Source organism: Delphinus delphis, chromosome 10 (assembly GCF_949987515.2).
Source record: "Delphinus delphis chromosome 10, mDelDel1.2, whole genome shotgun sequence".
Taxonomy (NCBI): Eukaryota; Metazoa; Chordata; class Mammalia; order Artiodactyla; family Delphinidae; genus Delphinus; species Delphinus delphis.
This window is the reverse complement of record NC_082692.2, coordinates 25,088,566-25,104,457: the sequence shown is the minus strand read 5'-3', so window position 1 is coordinate 25,104,457 and position 15,892 is coordinate 25,088,566. Positions and strand designations below refer to the sequence as shown.

General features: G+C 46.5%; 1 protein-coding gene across 2 annotated transcripts in view; it reads right to left on the bottom strand.

Annotated features, from left to right (window-relative positions):
• The window catches only part of LOC132431925 (very long chain fatty acid elongase 5), a 70,311-nt gene extending 62,666 nt beyond the window's left edge, over nt 1-7,645 (bottom strand). Inside the window, exon 1 of one of the 2 annotated variants that reach the window (XM_060021656.2) lies at nt 7,512-7,645. The gene's annotated coding sequence lies outside the window, so the exon portion shown is untranslated. Of the gene's footprint in view, nt 1-516; nt 1,168-7,511 lie in introns of those variants that run through there. The other variant, XM_060021657.1, reaches the window with a different exon arrangement.
• Nucleotides 7,646-15,892: the final 8,247 nt, after the last annotated feature.

The window sequence follows — 15,892 nt, the reverse complement described above, 5'->3', positions numbered from 1 at the left end:
ATAAACAATTCTGTGAATTTTGTGATCCTCATATTTTAGGAATTATGGTACTTAACAGCCATCATAATGTTGTCAGACCTAGTGACCCACACCCAGAAAGAAAACGAGGAAGTCCTAAAACAGTAAGAATCCCAAGAGGACTGAAGGGCTGGGGGAGATGTTATTCTGAACAGCCCGAACAAGCAGCCTGTAACCAGCCCTGTGTCAGAATGACCCAGATGTTCTCAAAACACACAGGATGTACACCTCTACTCAAGGGAGACCAGACAATCCGCAGATGGAGGCTGCCTGGAGGATGCGGGTGCCCTTCCCTCCCAACCCACACCCCTCAGGTCTTATACACCTTGTAGATCAAACCCAGGCGGCGCTGGGGTCAGACAAGGAAACCGACGCTGGATGCCCTCAACCAGTCTGGGTTTGAACTTGGCCTCTGTCACCTGCTAGCTGGGAGGCCTTGAACAAGTCACTTAACCTTTCTGTGCCTTAGTTTCTCATCTGTAAAACTGGGGTACCTACCTCATGGGGGGATTTGGTGAGGCCAAAATGAATTGACAGATGTACAGCACCTTAGAAAAGCGCCTGGCGTGTAGTGTATTTAGCACCCACAGAACAGCCTCATTCTCGTCATAAGTTGCAAACATTGCCCAACTGCAGTGTCATTTATTCTTCTGAAGAACATTATAACGGAAGATTGAGTCAGCTGAGTAAACAGTGCTTCAGTGAACATCCTATCCAATAGAGGGATTATTTTTTAACTACGCTCATCAAATTAAATCAGTCCCCTACTTAACTTTTATGTATAATACCGATAGTCTGGACACCCTCCAAAGGAGGCACAGGTATTATCACCTGCAAGTTCTACACAGAAGTCTCAGAGGTGCAGTGACTGGCCTGCCGGAGCCTGCCCAGCCTTGTGGGGCAGAGCTGGGTCCCTATCCTGTGCAGCTGCTAACCTGAAAGGCCTCTTCGCCAATCCCCTTCCTATAGCTTTGCTAACTTTAAAAGAAAGCACAGTAGATGCTCTTAATAAACGCACCTCAGATCCACAGTAAAGCTAAACATTCGCAAGTTTTGTAAGAAGTAAGCTCGAATTTTCACAGAGGCACATATCAGCTCACAAACAGGGCAGACAGAGGTGTCAACAACTCCTGTAGATATTAAGGTAATGTATTTCTTCTGCCAAAACCTGAAGCAGAGGTACCCTGTACGCTACCCTCAAGGGACGTACAGCACACGGCCAAACTTCCCAGGGAAGCAAATGAATAATCATTGAATTCGGCGTCATAAGAATTCTTCTTTGGGGAAGGAGAAATTCACATTTACTCTGTAGGAGTGTGTGCTATCCCAAGACAGAAGGAACAGGTACTCTGGGGTTCAGAACAACTCAGATAAAATAAGGACCAGAGTGGCCAATTCTCCAGTGTGGCTTTAATTAGGTCTGTTTAGTATACACTTATCAGAGATTAGCTCTGACACAGTAAAACTGTTGACAATGGGGAAAGAAAAGGGCAGAGGGCGTGTGCTAGCAGGAGGGCATGAACCTAGTGTCAGGACTGTCCTTTGAAACTGCAGGTGTTTCAAGAAGATGGTTATTCTAGGGGCTTCCCTGGTGGCGCAGTGGACGGGTTCGTGCCCCGGTTGGGGAAGATCCCACGTGCTGCGGAGCGGCTAGGCCCGTGAGCCATGGCCACTGAGCCTGCGCGGCCGGAGCCTGTGCTCCACAACGGGAGGGGCCACAACAGTGAGAGGCCCGCATACCGCAAAAAAAAAAAAAAAAAGAAAATGGTTATTCTAACTGCAGAAAGCATGAGAGTCCCAGCACTAAAAATCTTAAGTGAAAAACTATTTCCTAAATCCCAGTCAGCAAGAAAACATTCATCAAACAAAAGGTACCAAAGTCTAACTTAAGATACAAGGAATACTGAGACATCGCACACAACTGTGCTTTAAATAGGAAGCACGAGGATTCAGTCTTCCTAAAAACTCACCAAGTATGAATATTTTCAATCCAGGGGCCACACAATTCCAAAAGCAAATGCATAAGTCAAATAAAAGTGTCCCCGTAGAGGAAACGTGCCAGTGGGAATCAAAGAGCTTGGTAATGATAACATTTATGGGTTGAAATCGGGATCAGGTGGGAGGAGGGATTCTATGACAGAAACTCAAAATGAGGTCAGTCCACCTTCCTGAACAACTCACTCTGCTATGCTGGAACATCTCCAGCGGTTACGACTAACCTCTTAAGGAGAAAACTGTAATTTCCATCACTGATTCTGACATCTACCTTACTGAGACCTAAATGACTTCAACTTTCATTCTCTATCCCTGGTCAAACAGAAACAAAGGATTTGCTCTCGGCAAAAGTGAAAATAAAAAATTTTCGTTCTGAGACGGACTTGAAAATCACCTTGGTGTAACTGTTTATTTTTAAAGAAAGGGACCAATGCCCAGAGTTGATTTTCTTAAGGCTGATGGCAAGTTTAGGATAGGGAACCAGGGCAGCCGGGCTCTATACAAGGATGAGGCACTCTACCTGAACCACTGTGCCTTCCAAACCTCTCAGATTACTTCCGTTTTAATAACAAAGAAATATGCGTGTGCTTTACCATAATCCTGTATTAGGAGGCAATGTTTATTTTAGTATCTCTTACGTGAGCTGAGGTAACTCAGTGGGTGAGAGGAACCCAGAGGCCTTGGTTCTCACTCCTGGCTCTGCCAGCAACTGGCTCCATGAGCTTCAGCAATACTGAGACTTTACTTTTCTCACCAACAATACGTCATTAAAAGCTGGGAAGCATCCTGATTTCAGTAATATTAAAATGCGAAAGACGGCTTGTGTGATTTCACCATGCCACTGACTGTAAGCTGCATCTCTACCCAGATATGTGAAAATGTGAAAAACTGCCTGAAAACGGATGAAATGTGGTGGAAACACACACCTGTAAAGTGGAGGACAAACACCAGCTGCAAAGAGGACCGCGGGCCTGACAGGGGGAGAAAGGGCCTGTCTGGATGGAACGTGGGCCCTTAAGATGTTTCCACCTGAGGACAAAGCCTCCTCCCTCTTACCCCACGACACCGCATTTCTTCTAACTCCCAGGCCTGAGAGCGCCCTTCCTCTTGCTGGCCCTCAATCCAGCTGGTCTCCAAGTTGCGTAGATCTTGTCCTAGGAACAACCTCATGTGATTAGCTCGCTGCAGTCTGTGCTCATGGCTGTGGCTCCAGGTGAGGCCTCACCACTGCCCTGGCCTCCAACAGCCTCCCAGTCCACCCTCACACAGCCCCGGTGTCCGTCCTCGCCAATCCCCGCCACGTACTCTGACCACACTCATATTCTTGGAACACAGGATTCACAACGCACTCCTGGTTCAAAAGCTTCAGCGGTCCTGTTACCCAACATCTCAGGAAAGACAGCAGGCTACTGGGTCAAGTCCACCCAGGCTGGAATGCTTTGTGACCTTGGGCAAGTCTAAAACTTCTGAGTCTCCATTTCCTCATCTGTTAAGTGGGAATGCTCACAGTACCAATTAACAGTACTTGAGATAAACCCACATAAAAGGGCTCAATGCAGAGTTTGATATGTATTAAGTTTAATAAAAGTGAGCCCCCCCCCCTTTTTTTTTTGGCGGTACACGGGCCTCACTGTTGTGGCCTCTCCCGTTGCAGAGCGCAGGCTCAGCGGCCATGGCTCACAGGCCCAGCCGCTCTGCGGCATGTGGGATCTTCCCGGACCGGGGCATGAACCCGTGTCCCCTACGTCGGCAGGCGGACTCTCAACCACTGCGCCAACTTGCCTTTCTAACCTTTCTTTCCACTTCTGCCCTATTAGCTTCAGGCAACTGGGCTACTTGCTTTAATGCCCAATGATTCACTTGTTTGCTCTCCAAACTCCCTCTCCTAGAATGCCCACCCTCTGACCTCTGTGCGCCCATAAGATTCCTCTATGACAGGTAAAGTGAAATTCAAATATTGATTCAGTTCTGTTTCATTTAATCCAATCATCTCTTTGATGGGGCCTGACATCCTTGGAGGCCCTTATAGCCGACACACCCCCATGTCCACAGAGGCCCTTCCTGAAAGTGTAGTTAGCAGCCAGGTAGGTGAGATGAGATTTAAATCCACTTCCTCAGTTTGGGATGGGCCCCAGGTTATCAGATTTCATTGCTTTAGTTATTACTTCAAGTAACCAAAGCCAAAATCAATCACCTCAAGGCCAAGGACCCTCTTTGGAAGGTGGTGGGAAGGGAAGTTCCCACATGAGAATATGGTAACAAGGGGTCCAGACTAGCTGGCAGTCATCTTGCAAAATCAGCCTATGGACATAACCAACATCTGAGGAGACTTCAGAGAAACAGAGCAAAAGTTCTGCCTATGGGACTTTTCAGGTCGGATGGTCATTTAAGCCCATGTGCATTGGGTTTTCTGTCTCTTGCACGAAAAACAGGCCCATCAGTGCTAGGCACTGATACATCTAACATGGTGAGCTCTGCCATAACGCTTTCCCAGAAACAGTGAGACAAGCCCCCTGGAAATCTGCTTCTGATACCCTTCTAGTAGAAGGTGCAAATTAAGTATGGGTATAAAAGGATTAAAGTGTAAACTCATTCAGGAAGCCCTTTGGAGTCAGAAACTGTCGTTCAGCTTTGTATACAACCTCTTCCCCCAAGACACACACACACAGTACACACTCAGTAACTGACAAGTCAATTAATTAATAAAGAGAGTAAATCAAATGTGGGCTAAAAGGAAGGAACAGACTTGACACAGATTTAAAAATGGCAAATTGTTAATCTTGGATGGCTCGAAGATGGACCTTTAATCATGAGGTTAGAGTTTTAAGTTACAGAGTAACAGAGTTACATAAAGGGCAGAGCCCACTGACCAAATCCTCCCAGCAGCAAGGACAGAGGAAGGAGCATGTATGTTACAGAAGACAGAGCTATGTGATTTGGACAAGTCACTTGGCATCTCTAGGCCTTACTTCTCAATTCTTTATAAAAGAGGTAGGGGATAGCACTTCTCACAGGGAGGCTGTAAGAATTATGTACGGAAAGCAACTATGAATAGGAAGGTGCTCACATCAGTAATACCTGAAACTGAATGCATGCAAAGACAGACCTATTTTGGGAACTAACTAATGGAAAGATTATCCCATCAGTAAAAGAGTTGGTAGGCATAAAAGAGGTATTAGACTTAATTACAAATTTTCTTAGGGGAAGGATGTGGCCCCGAGTAAGAAAGAAATAAAACCATCACTCACACTCTCTACTATCTACTTAGGCATCAAAGTCACCCTAAAGGAAAGTAAACAGTTTTGCCTTTGATTTGTATAATTCAAGTTGGAAATAAGACACCCAAGTACCGATACTCACTCCTACAAACAGGAGGGCAATCAACCGTTATGCTAAGAGGAAAAGAGGGGGCAATGGAAAAAAGATCCTTGCAGACATCCAAAAATTAAGAATTCTGACACCCCTCCCGCACAAAAAAGAAAAAGGAAGCTCAGTCGATCCCAGGGAAGGAGATAACTCACCTCATTTTCAAAAGTGACTTTGCAGGAATGCTGGCATTAGTGTCTGTGAAAACCTAGTTTTGAATATTTTCCCAGTTACTTGAGATTCTCCAGCTGTATCCTTGGCCACATCCCCTAAACCTCACTTCCCCTTCCCCAAGAAGAAAAATAAGTGAAGAAGAAACATTTATCAAACCACTATTTGGCAAGCCCCATGCTGGGCACTTTCAACTGTGTCATCTCTTGGAATCCCTAACAATTCTGCAACGTGAAACCTGTGGACAGACGAGGAAATTGAGTCAAGAGGGTGAGGACAGTGTCTGAAGTTATGATGTACTTTTCTTGAAAAAAATCTGGCCATCAAATCTTAATACACTTTCTACTTTCACTTTTCAGCCCAGTTCTGTTCTATATTCTGTAAAATTAACCATCTGTAACCATCAATAACACTCTCCCTTTTGTCTTCAGTTAGAAACAGAAAAGAAATACAAAAAAGAGGAACTGTACAGAAAAAATTCCTGGCAATGAGAAGTTATAATCTGGGGTCAGAATCTAAAAGGGACATGAGTGACATTTCTCTTTCAAGTACGGAGCTTTCCTTGGAGAATCCCAGGCAGCTTCCGAACGAACTAAAAAAGTGATCCGCTTCTCCCTCACTGCAGATGGAAAGTTAAAGTGTTCGTCCACAGATAGGCTGTGTCCCTATCTGAGATTATGCACCGAACGCTGTTGGCTGAGAGGTGGTGCAAGCAAAACAAGTGCACACCAACAGGTTATCTACGGAATGGTTAGGCGAACAAGTTACAAAACCTAACAAGCAATGTTAGCTCTTCCGTCCTACCCTATAAAGAAAGCACTTCCTGCCACGGGGCCCGCTATTAAAGAATTAAGGCTGCTCGCTCCCCACTATTCTCCCGCCGCATGCCTAGGTTCCGCAGCCCAGCTCACAAGTCATGCACTGGATTCTTCCATACGGGACTCCTCACCCCTCACCCCAAAGTGGGCCAAATGCATTATCCAATTTGCAATCAAGAAGCCAGGAGCTGAGCTGAACTACAATCGTGAGCAGGGGAAACCATCAACCTAAAAGTGCAAGGGCACGGAACGGTTGCAAGACACAGTTTAAAAGAACAAGCCTTGCTCCAGGCACGACTCCCTCCACCCCGAGGCGGGCGTGCAGACAGCGGGGATGGGGTGGGGGCCGAGTCTTATTGCGTGTACACTGTAAAAGAGCCTTTTCCTTGCCACTCGCAGCAGACGCGACCCCAGGGCTTCCCCGGCCGGCCCCGCGCTCAGACTCCAGTTAGGGTCTCCCAGGTGGCTCTCCAGTCCCCTCCCCCGCGCTTCCCCACCGGCCTCCCCGAGGATCCGCGGGCTACAGTTATCTGGTTTTAATAAAAACCGAAGCGTTCCCGGGCTAGCGGGCTCCCACTCCGAGGAGCAGAGGCGGGAGGGTAAGAGAGAAAAGGAAAGGCCAGAGGCGCCGCGCACCGACCCGCGCATTGCGACCCCGTGGCAGCTCTCCCAGCTCCCTCGGGTTTTGTTCTCCCCTGAGAAAGCGCGATCGCTCTCGGGGCTCTTCCCCGGACCTCCGGCCGCGCCTTCATCCCGCCCGGGCGGGCAGACCCGAGAGCAAGAGCCCACCCGCCCTACTTCCCGTCGGCGCGCCGGGTGCGTTCCCGCCGCGCCCGTCAGCGTGCACACCGCCCGCCGACTGCTTCCACCGCCGAACAGGTGAGACAGCATCGCGCGTAAACTCCTGAGACGCCCGCACAGCTCTCACCCCGCCCGCCATCGCGCCCGGGAGCGGGCCAGCGCCCCCGGAGCTGCCGAACTCCTCTGCCACGCGGGCGCAGCGCGGGCCGAGCCGGCAGTCGCTCGTGCGCACCGGGCTCAGGACCCAATGGTGGGTCGCAACCGTCGGTCCCGGCCGCGCGCCGGCGCGGGTGTCATGGCCGAGCGCCGGCCGGGCGAAGTTTCCTGGAGCCGCGCGCTTACCTCTTAGGCCGAGGGTGGCTGCGGCTCCAAGAAGTGGCGAGGCGGCGGCGGCAGCGCCCGGGGCCAGCCGAGCCAGGAGGAGGCGGGAGGGAGTGCCGGGCCAGCAGCAGCCGCCGGGATGGGAAGAGGAAGGCTCCGGGTATCTACAATCTGAACGTGGGCTGACCGTGACGTCACAATGGCGCGGCCAGCCAATCGCCGCCGTGAGGCCGAATCAAGCGCTATGATGTCATGCGGCTCCGGAGCCAATCGCGAGACAATAGAACTTTCGTGATTGTAAATTCCAGAATCCGACGCAGTGGGGAACCGTGGTCTGGGTTGGTCCCCTCCGGTTCACGTGTCTCTGGGCAATTTTATCCCCTTTCTTCCTAATAAGCCTGCGTGGAACGCAGAGCCTGCGCAATAGCACCAGTGAAGTTCCCGATGCCCTGAACTCTGATTCTTTTAGTGCCAGGCGTGGCGAGGTTGTGTGGCCGCGTTTGGACAGCAGAAGCCCACTCTGGTGCAGTCTCCTCGCGGGTTCTGAAAGGGAGCCAGTTCTTCTTGGTTTTGGATGATAGGGTTAAATGCCTGCGGAGATCACCGGCGCGAACAAGATAAGGCAACAACAAAAAAGCGCTCAAAACTGATGCTATAGCTTAACTCCTGGTGGGTAGATTTACCGTGATTTTTCTTAGGGATTCTGATTTTCCCTTAGTGATCACTACCAACTCCGTCTCTTCTCAAGACTTTTTGTAGAAGGAGAAAATGTGGTGGAGTAAGTGACGTCTTTTCAGCTAGACAGGTTTAAGCACATAAGACAAAGTGCTCAGGGCACAAGTGGAAGATCCTTGCTGTTTTTCATTGATATTTGGATAACTTAAGGCCTTCATCATCCTAGTATCCTATGCTTTCCCCATATCCAGCCCCAGAAATTAAGCCTTTCTCCCAGTGCCCTCTGGCTGTATTTCTATTACCCCATGCCCACGGACCCAACATGGTCAACTGTTTAATGTAGGCAAGTTTATTCATTTACGTATTTACAATGTTTATCATGTGCCAGCCGTTCCAGGACCTCGGCCATTGCCCATTGCCTTAAGAATACAGGTGTACAAACTATATACAAATGAGATAATGTAAACATAAATAACAAGATTTTTAACAGTCGATTGCCATTCAACTCCACAAACACTGACTTCAGTTTGACAGATACTATGCTAGGTGTTAGAAATAAAAAACTGCAAGGATCCCCTCCCCCTGTGAAATGATATAGTCAGGAAACAACCATGCAGAATGGTAAACACTACGATGGAAACCAAGATAAGGAGATTAATGAAGAACTGTCTGTCAAGGAGCGGGTGAAAAGCATATGCCAGAGGCCTAGAAGAGTTGGGCAAATGTATCTCCTTTATTCTTCACTTTTCTGCCCGAAGTTCAAGGCCAGAGCTGGTTCAGCTCTTCATCACCCTAACAAGTTCTATCCTTCCAGGTTTTAAAAGTTTCAAATTTAACTTGATATTCCAAAAATCTCCAGTTTTACCCAGACACAATTGTTTTTGCTGTGTTCACCTATCAAAATGTTTCGGCCATACTACCAAAATATCTGTATTTATTTTTAATTATGGACTTATATAACTGTCAAGTCATACATTAAATATTAAATAATTTTTCGTATTTTAAGAGAAAAGTAAACACAAATTTCTATTATTTTATTCCTAGCCTTCAAAGGACGCCTTTTGGGCTTCCCTGGTGGCGCAGTGGTTGAGAGTCCACCTGCCTATGCAGGGGACACGGGTTCGTGCCCTGGTCCGGGAAGATCCCACAGGCCGCGGAGCGGCTGGGCCTGTGAGCCATGGCCGCTGAGCCTGCGCGTCCGGAGCCTGTGCTCCGCAACCGGAGAGGCCACAACAGTGAGGAGCCCGCGTACCGCAAAAAAAACAAAAACAAAAACAAAGGACGCCTTTTCATATGCCCTTGACAGATATGCCTTAGTTATTGTCTGTGTATCTTGGTTTCCATTAGAGCATTTTTCACTCTGCATTGTAGTTTCCTGACTGTCCCATCTTGTTCAATCCATGGGGTGCTTGTACCTTCACTTTAAAGAGCCCTGGCGTTAGATTGTAAACTCCATTGGAGGGAGAACCATGTTGAATTTTGCTCATTATTTATCCCCAGATCTTACTACAGTCCCTGATATATAATAAGAGCTTAGTAAATATGTTTTGAATAAGTGTGTGAGCTCTTACTCCCCCTCACCATCATCACACTGGTGCTTCCATTTTCTGCTCCAGACCTCCAACCCTCTGTCAGATAGTTATGTCCCAGGACTATTGACTCCTCTCAAACCTAGGTTAGTAAGGTCATGTTCTCATTCTTTACCCATCCAGAGACTTAGGGTTCCCAATAGATATATGATTTAGGGAGAAATTTCTGTCCCCCAGACAACTCATCTTAACCCTGCAGTGTAACCTGACTACCATGACTTCGGTATGAGTTACTCCATATGGCAACACCATCGCATTCATGGATAAAGTTGCAAGAAATGACTCTTCAACTTAACTGTGGGTATTTTTTTTCAAAATAGATCAAGAGAATGCCTAGGATTCCATGTCAGGGTTCAAGGAAAGTGTGTTACTGAGTGTCAGAATCAAATTCCTGGCCAGTTGGGTTCTAGACCTTGTGCTGGAGCCATCCCAATCCTTACAACCAGCCTGTCAAAAATGAACCCAAGGGGCTTCCCTGGTGGCGCAGTGGTTGAGAGTCCGCCTGCCGATGCAGGGGACACGGGTTCGTGCCCCGGTCCGGGAAGATCCCACATGCTGCGGAGCGGCTGGGCCCGTGAGCCATGGCCGCTGAGCCTGCACCTCTGGAGCCTGTGCTCAGCAATGGGAGAGGCCACAACAGTGAGAGACCTGTGTACCGCAAAAAAAAAAAAAAAAAAAAAAGAACCCAAGTAGGTGCAGTACACAGCCCTGTAACTCTTACTTGTTTCCCTATAGCAGTGGTCCCCAGCTTTTTGGCACCAGGGACCAGTTTCATGGAAGACAATTTTTCCACAGACCAGGGTAGGAGGTGGGGGCATGATGGTTTCGGGATGATTCAAGCACGTTACATCTATTGTGCACTTTATTTCTATTATTATTACATTGTAATATATAATGAAATAATTATACAACTCACCATGATGCAGAATCAGTGGGAGCCCTGAGCTTGTTTTCAGTTGCCACTCACTGATAGGGTTTTGCTATGAGTCTGCAAGCAATTGATTTATTGTGGTCTCTGTGCAGTCAAACCTCTCTGCTAATGATAATCTGTATTTGCAGCCGCTCCCCAGTGCTGACATCTCCACCTCAGCTCCACCTCAGATCATCAGGCGTTAGATTCTCATAAGGAGCGCGCAGCCTAGATCCCTCACATGTGCAGTTCACAGTAGGATTTGCACTCCTATGAGAACCTAATGCCGCTCCTGATGTGACAGGAGGTGGAGCTCAGGCGGTAATGCGAGCGATGGGGAGCGGCTGTAAATGCAGATGAAGCTTCTCTCGCTCACCCACTACTCACTTCCTTCTGCGTGGCCCGGTTCCTAACAGGCCACAGACTGGTACCAGTCTGTGGCCCGGGGGTTGGGGACCCCTGCCCTATGGCATCCATGGTAGTCCCCTGAGAAGTGATTGTTGAATTATCTTCACATAATAGTTAACTATTTTATTTCTTCTCCTCTCCCTCCTCCTGCTTTTCTTTCTTTCTTTTTAAATTCTGGCAGCATTCTCCCTTCTGTGATCCCAGGTCTCCTCCAACCATACACTTCCAACTGTATCAGAAGGTTGCTTCAGTATTAAGAAATATTGGGAGATTTGTTCTATTGTTGTAGCATCTGAAGTTGAATTAAGAAATATGATTGAAAGTTTCATTAGAATGCTGTTCTAATGAGTGCTGTTTGATTTAAAGATGAAATACTACATGTGCTTAGGAGGTATTTGCACAACCCAATGAAACCTCTCTTTTGAGATAAAATACAAGCCTATGTTTGCCTCTGGACATTTGAATGTTGATTAAAATATAAACCAAGTATAAGCTAGTTTATGCTAAGGGTAACACTATTCAGTCTCTGCCTTTTGTTTTTCCTCCCCATGATCTTACTTTTTGCTTCTTTTCTAATTTGTGTTTTCTGTTATCTTGTTGCCAGGGGCTCCCATTGGCCTGGCTTGTCTTGCTGGAGAGAGAGAGAGATTAAAAGGCAGTTTTCTTTCCTCCTCAGACCTTGGGGTTTGTTCCATGCTTCCTTTGTTACCTTGCTGCTACTCCTCCTTGTTGCTGGTCAACATGTAACCAGGTTTATCTCTATTCCTGTCCTTGAGTGTTCATCCTAATGGATGTGAGCTACTGAAAGGCACTGCCCATGCCTGTCTACCATGTTGTTTTCCCAATGGCTAGCAGAACCTCTGGTAAATAGCGGATGCTCATAAATATCTACTGAATGAGTGAACAATTTGACCTGTTTCTGGATTCTCTGGTCTTTTCTTCTCCACTTCCTTTTATAGTCTTTAGCACTCTATCTGGGAGCAACTGGGCAATGAAAGGCACCTGTGTCCTCACTTCCCTCTATCTATATTACTTCCTAGGTGTATTATCACCCCCCTTTTATGGCTTTGGATTCCATCTACAATCTGCTGACTCCCAAATGTATTTCTCCAGCCCAAACTTTTCCCCTGAATTCCAGACTTGTATACTTAACTGCCTATTAATGACTCCTCCTCTTGGGTGTCTGTCTAAAAGCCATCTCAGACTGAGGATAAAAAGTGAACTCTTGATTTTTTTCCCCAGAGCTGCTCCCTCTGTGGTGTTCTCAAGGCAAACACCTTAGAGTTATGTTTAACTCCTCTTTCTTTCACATCCTATCTTCATGCATCAGCAAAATCCTGCCTAGTCCATCCTCAGAACATATCTAGAATCTGTTTACTTTTCACCCTCCTTATGACAGCCACTGGTTTAAGTCACTATCAGCTGTCTCCCAGAATTTTGCAATAGTCTCCAACTTGACCTCTACTTCTGTGTTTTCCTCCTACGGTCTATTCACAACCCAGCAGCCTGAGCAATCCTCTTAAAACCAATGCCAGATTAAGTCACTTAAAACAATCTATCAAACTCTTAACTCAGTAAAAGTCAAAACCCTTAAAACAACATATAAGACCTTTGTCATTTCTTGGACCTTCTAAAGCTACTCTGTCTTCCACCTGCAACGGCCTCCTTCTTATTCCTTGAGCACACTAAGCACTAGAATTGCCTCAGGGCCTTTGCACTTACTCTCCCCCATGCCTAGAATAATCTAACCCAGAAATCTCCAAGGCTTATACCCTTGTTTCACTCTGATCTCTATAAATGTCATCTTTTGGGGAGTTCTCCTTGATCACTATCTAAATTTGTAACATCTCCCCCCTTGCCTTCCTTTTACTCTGCTTTATTTTTCTCCTTAGCACTTATCACTGTCAGACATACTAGAGATTCACTTTAAAATTATTTGTTTATTTATTTGGCTGTTCTGGGACTTAGTTGTGGCACGTGGGATCTTTGTTGCCGCGTGCGGGATCTTTAGTTGGGGCATGAGGGCTCTTAGTTGCGGCATGCATGCGGGATCTAGTTCCCCGACCAGGGATCAAACCCAGGCCCCCTGGTTTGGGAGCATGAAGTCTTAACCACTGTACCACCAGGGAAGTCCCTATAGGCTCACTTTTAATCTTTGTTTATTCTCATCCCCCTGTTAACTCACCGAGGGCACAGACTGTTCTGTTCACCACTACTTGAAACCCCAGCACCTGGAACATTGCCTGGCACCTGGTAGGAGCTCAGTCAGTACTTATTAAATGGATAAATTAATGAACAAATGAATGGAAAATTGAAATGCAGATCAGTAAGATATGCTTTTACTAGGAACCCCTTGGCCAAAAATTAAGTCTAAGAGAAAGAAAATAACAACTATAATAATTAAAAAAATTACTATCGATGGGTAATATTTTTCTGTTCCCCATTAATGATAGTTTTTCCTGCCACCTTTCTGAAATGTTAAAATCTGAAAAGTTAACACACTCCAAGAGAATACTTAACCTTTTTAAAGTGCTATAAAAGAAGAAAGACTATAACTATGGTTACGATGAAAAAGACATACCATTGTCTTAAATTGGTATGAATTCGGGATGTCTTACTCTTCTATAAATGCATCAGTTACCTTTTTTTAAAAATTAATTAATTTGTTTTTGGCTGTGTTGGGTCTTCGTTGCTGCGTGCGGGCTTTCTCTAGTTGAGTGGGTGCTACTCTTCATTGTGGTTCTCGGGCTTCTCATTGCAGTGGCTTCTCTTGTTGCAGAGCACGGGTTCTAGGTGCGCGGGCTTCAGTAGTTGTGGCAGGCGGGCTCAGTAGTTGTGGCTCGCGGGCTCTAGAGCACAGGCTCAGTAGTTGTGGCGCACGGGCTTAGTCGCTCCGCGGCATGTGGGGTCTTCCCGGACCAGGGCTCGAACCCATGTCCCCTGCACTGGCAGGTGGATTCTTAACCACTGCGCCACCTGGGAAGTCCTGCATCAGTTATCTTGAATATCAAGCACTTTCTCTTGAAATAGAGACTGTTACATTTATTTAGATGATAAGTCAAATTTGGCACCAGTTCTTTTTCTTTTTACTACTTATAAATTTCTAAAGCCTTTCCCAATACACTCTCCTTTTATCCTTTCAGCACTATAATGAGATGAGAAAATTGAGCCACAGAAGGGTTAAGTGACATCGCAAGGCTGCAAAGCCAGTAAGTGAAAAATTAAGATTGAATTCAGGTCTCAGTCCTCAACCTCTTTACGGGCTGAGCTTTGTCAAAGGTAAGATCTTAAATCAGAAGAGCTTCTCAATGTGTCCTTTACTTTGCTGGTTATCGAAAGAGAAATTTCTCAATTGATATATTTCATTCTATAACATACGAAGGAGCTAAAGAATTCTAGGAAGTAGACAAAAGCAGATGATAACCAAAATTCTGGCTAAAAGCTATGTGCAACTGGCAAAGAGTAGTGACATGGTTCTGTTGTTAAGAACATGCTTGTGTGGACTACGTCCTGGTCGAGCAGTGTGTTCTGTAAGTGCTCTGGATGATTTTGGAGTTGGTGATATAGCACAGAATATGCTTTGCCCTAGTGCTGTTATTTATGAAACAAGTTTTCCAAATATTAGCCATAATTGGTTTAATTATTCTAGGTTATGTGATGTATTAGTTATATGCATAACGTGTCATAAAACGCCTTGCTTTTGTACACCTGCAATTTATTTTATTTTATTTATGTTTGGCTGTGTTGGGTCTTCATTGCTGTGCGCAGGCTTTCTCCAGTCGAGGCGAGCGGTGGCTTCTCTTGTTGCAGTGCGCAGGCCTCTCATTGTGGTGGCTTCTCTTGTTGTGGAGCGCGGGCTTGAGGTGCACGGGCTTCAGTACTTGTGGCTCATGGGCTCTAGAGCAGAGGCTCAGCAGTTGTGGTGCACGGGCTTAGTTGCTCCACGGCATGTGGGATCTTCCCAGACTAGGGCTCGAACCTGTGTCCCTTGCATTGGCAGGCGGATTCTTAACCACTGAACCACCAGGGAAGCCCTGTACACCTGCAATATTAGACATTCTATATTACATGTCAAAAACCGGCGGTGCCATTTCTTTTCACAATCTCAAATTCCCTTTTTGCTGAGAGTAAATGTGGCACCTTAAGTGTCAAGTGAAATCTACAAGTGTATGTTGCAGTTCTATTATTTATGCAAACTATTGCTTGGCATGTGTTGGTGAAGCACATTTATTTTTTTTTGAAATTCATATATTCCCTGATGTCAGGTTCACTCAGTCAATTCTCTTTCAGGTTTAATAGCTTTATAGTATTGTCTTCCAATCTGAATGATTAAATAATGCACTGCCCTCCATCAGATGTATTTCAACAGAATGGACGCAGGTATACAACTTAAAAAGCTGTCAGATATCCCACGCTTCCACTGCAGGGGGCAGGGGTTCGATCCCTGATCCAGGAACTAGGATCCCACATGCTGCATGTGCGGCCAGAAAAACAAAAGAAACAAAAAACAAAAACTGGGGCTTCCCTGGTGGCGCAGTGGTTAAGAATCTGCCAGCCAATGCAGGGGACAGCCAATGCAGGGTTCGAGCCCTGGTCTGGGAAGATCCCACATGCCGCGGAGCAACTAAGCCCGTGAGCCACAACTACCGAGCCTGCGCGTCTGGAGCCTGTGCTCCACAACAAGAGAGGCCACGACAGTGAGAGGCCCGTGCATAGCGATGAAGAGTGGCCCCCGCTCACCGCAACTGGAGAAAGCCCTTGCACAGAAACGAAGACCCAACACAGCCAAAAATAAATATAAATAAATCAATTAAAAAAAA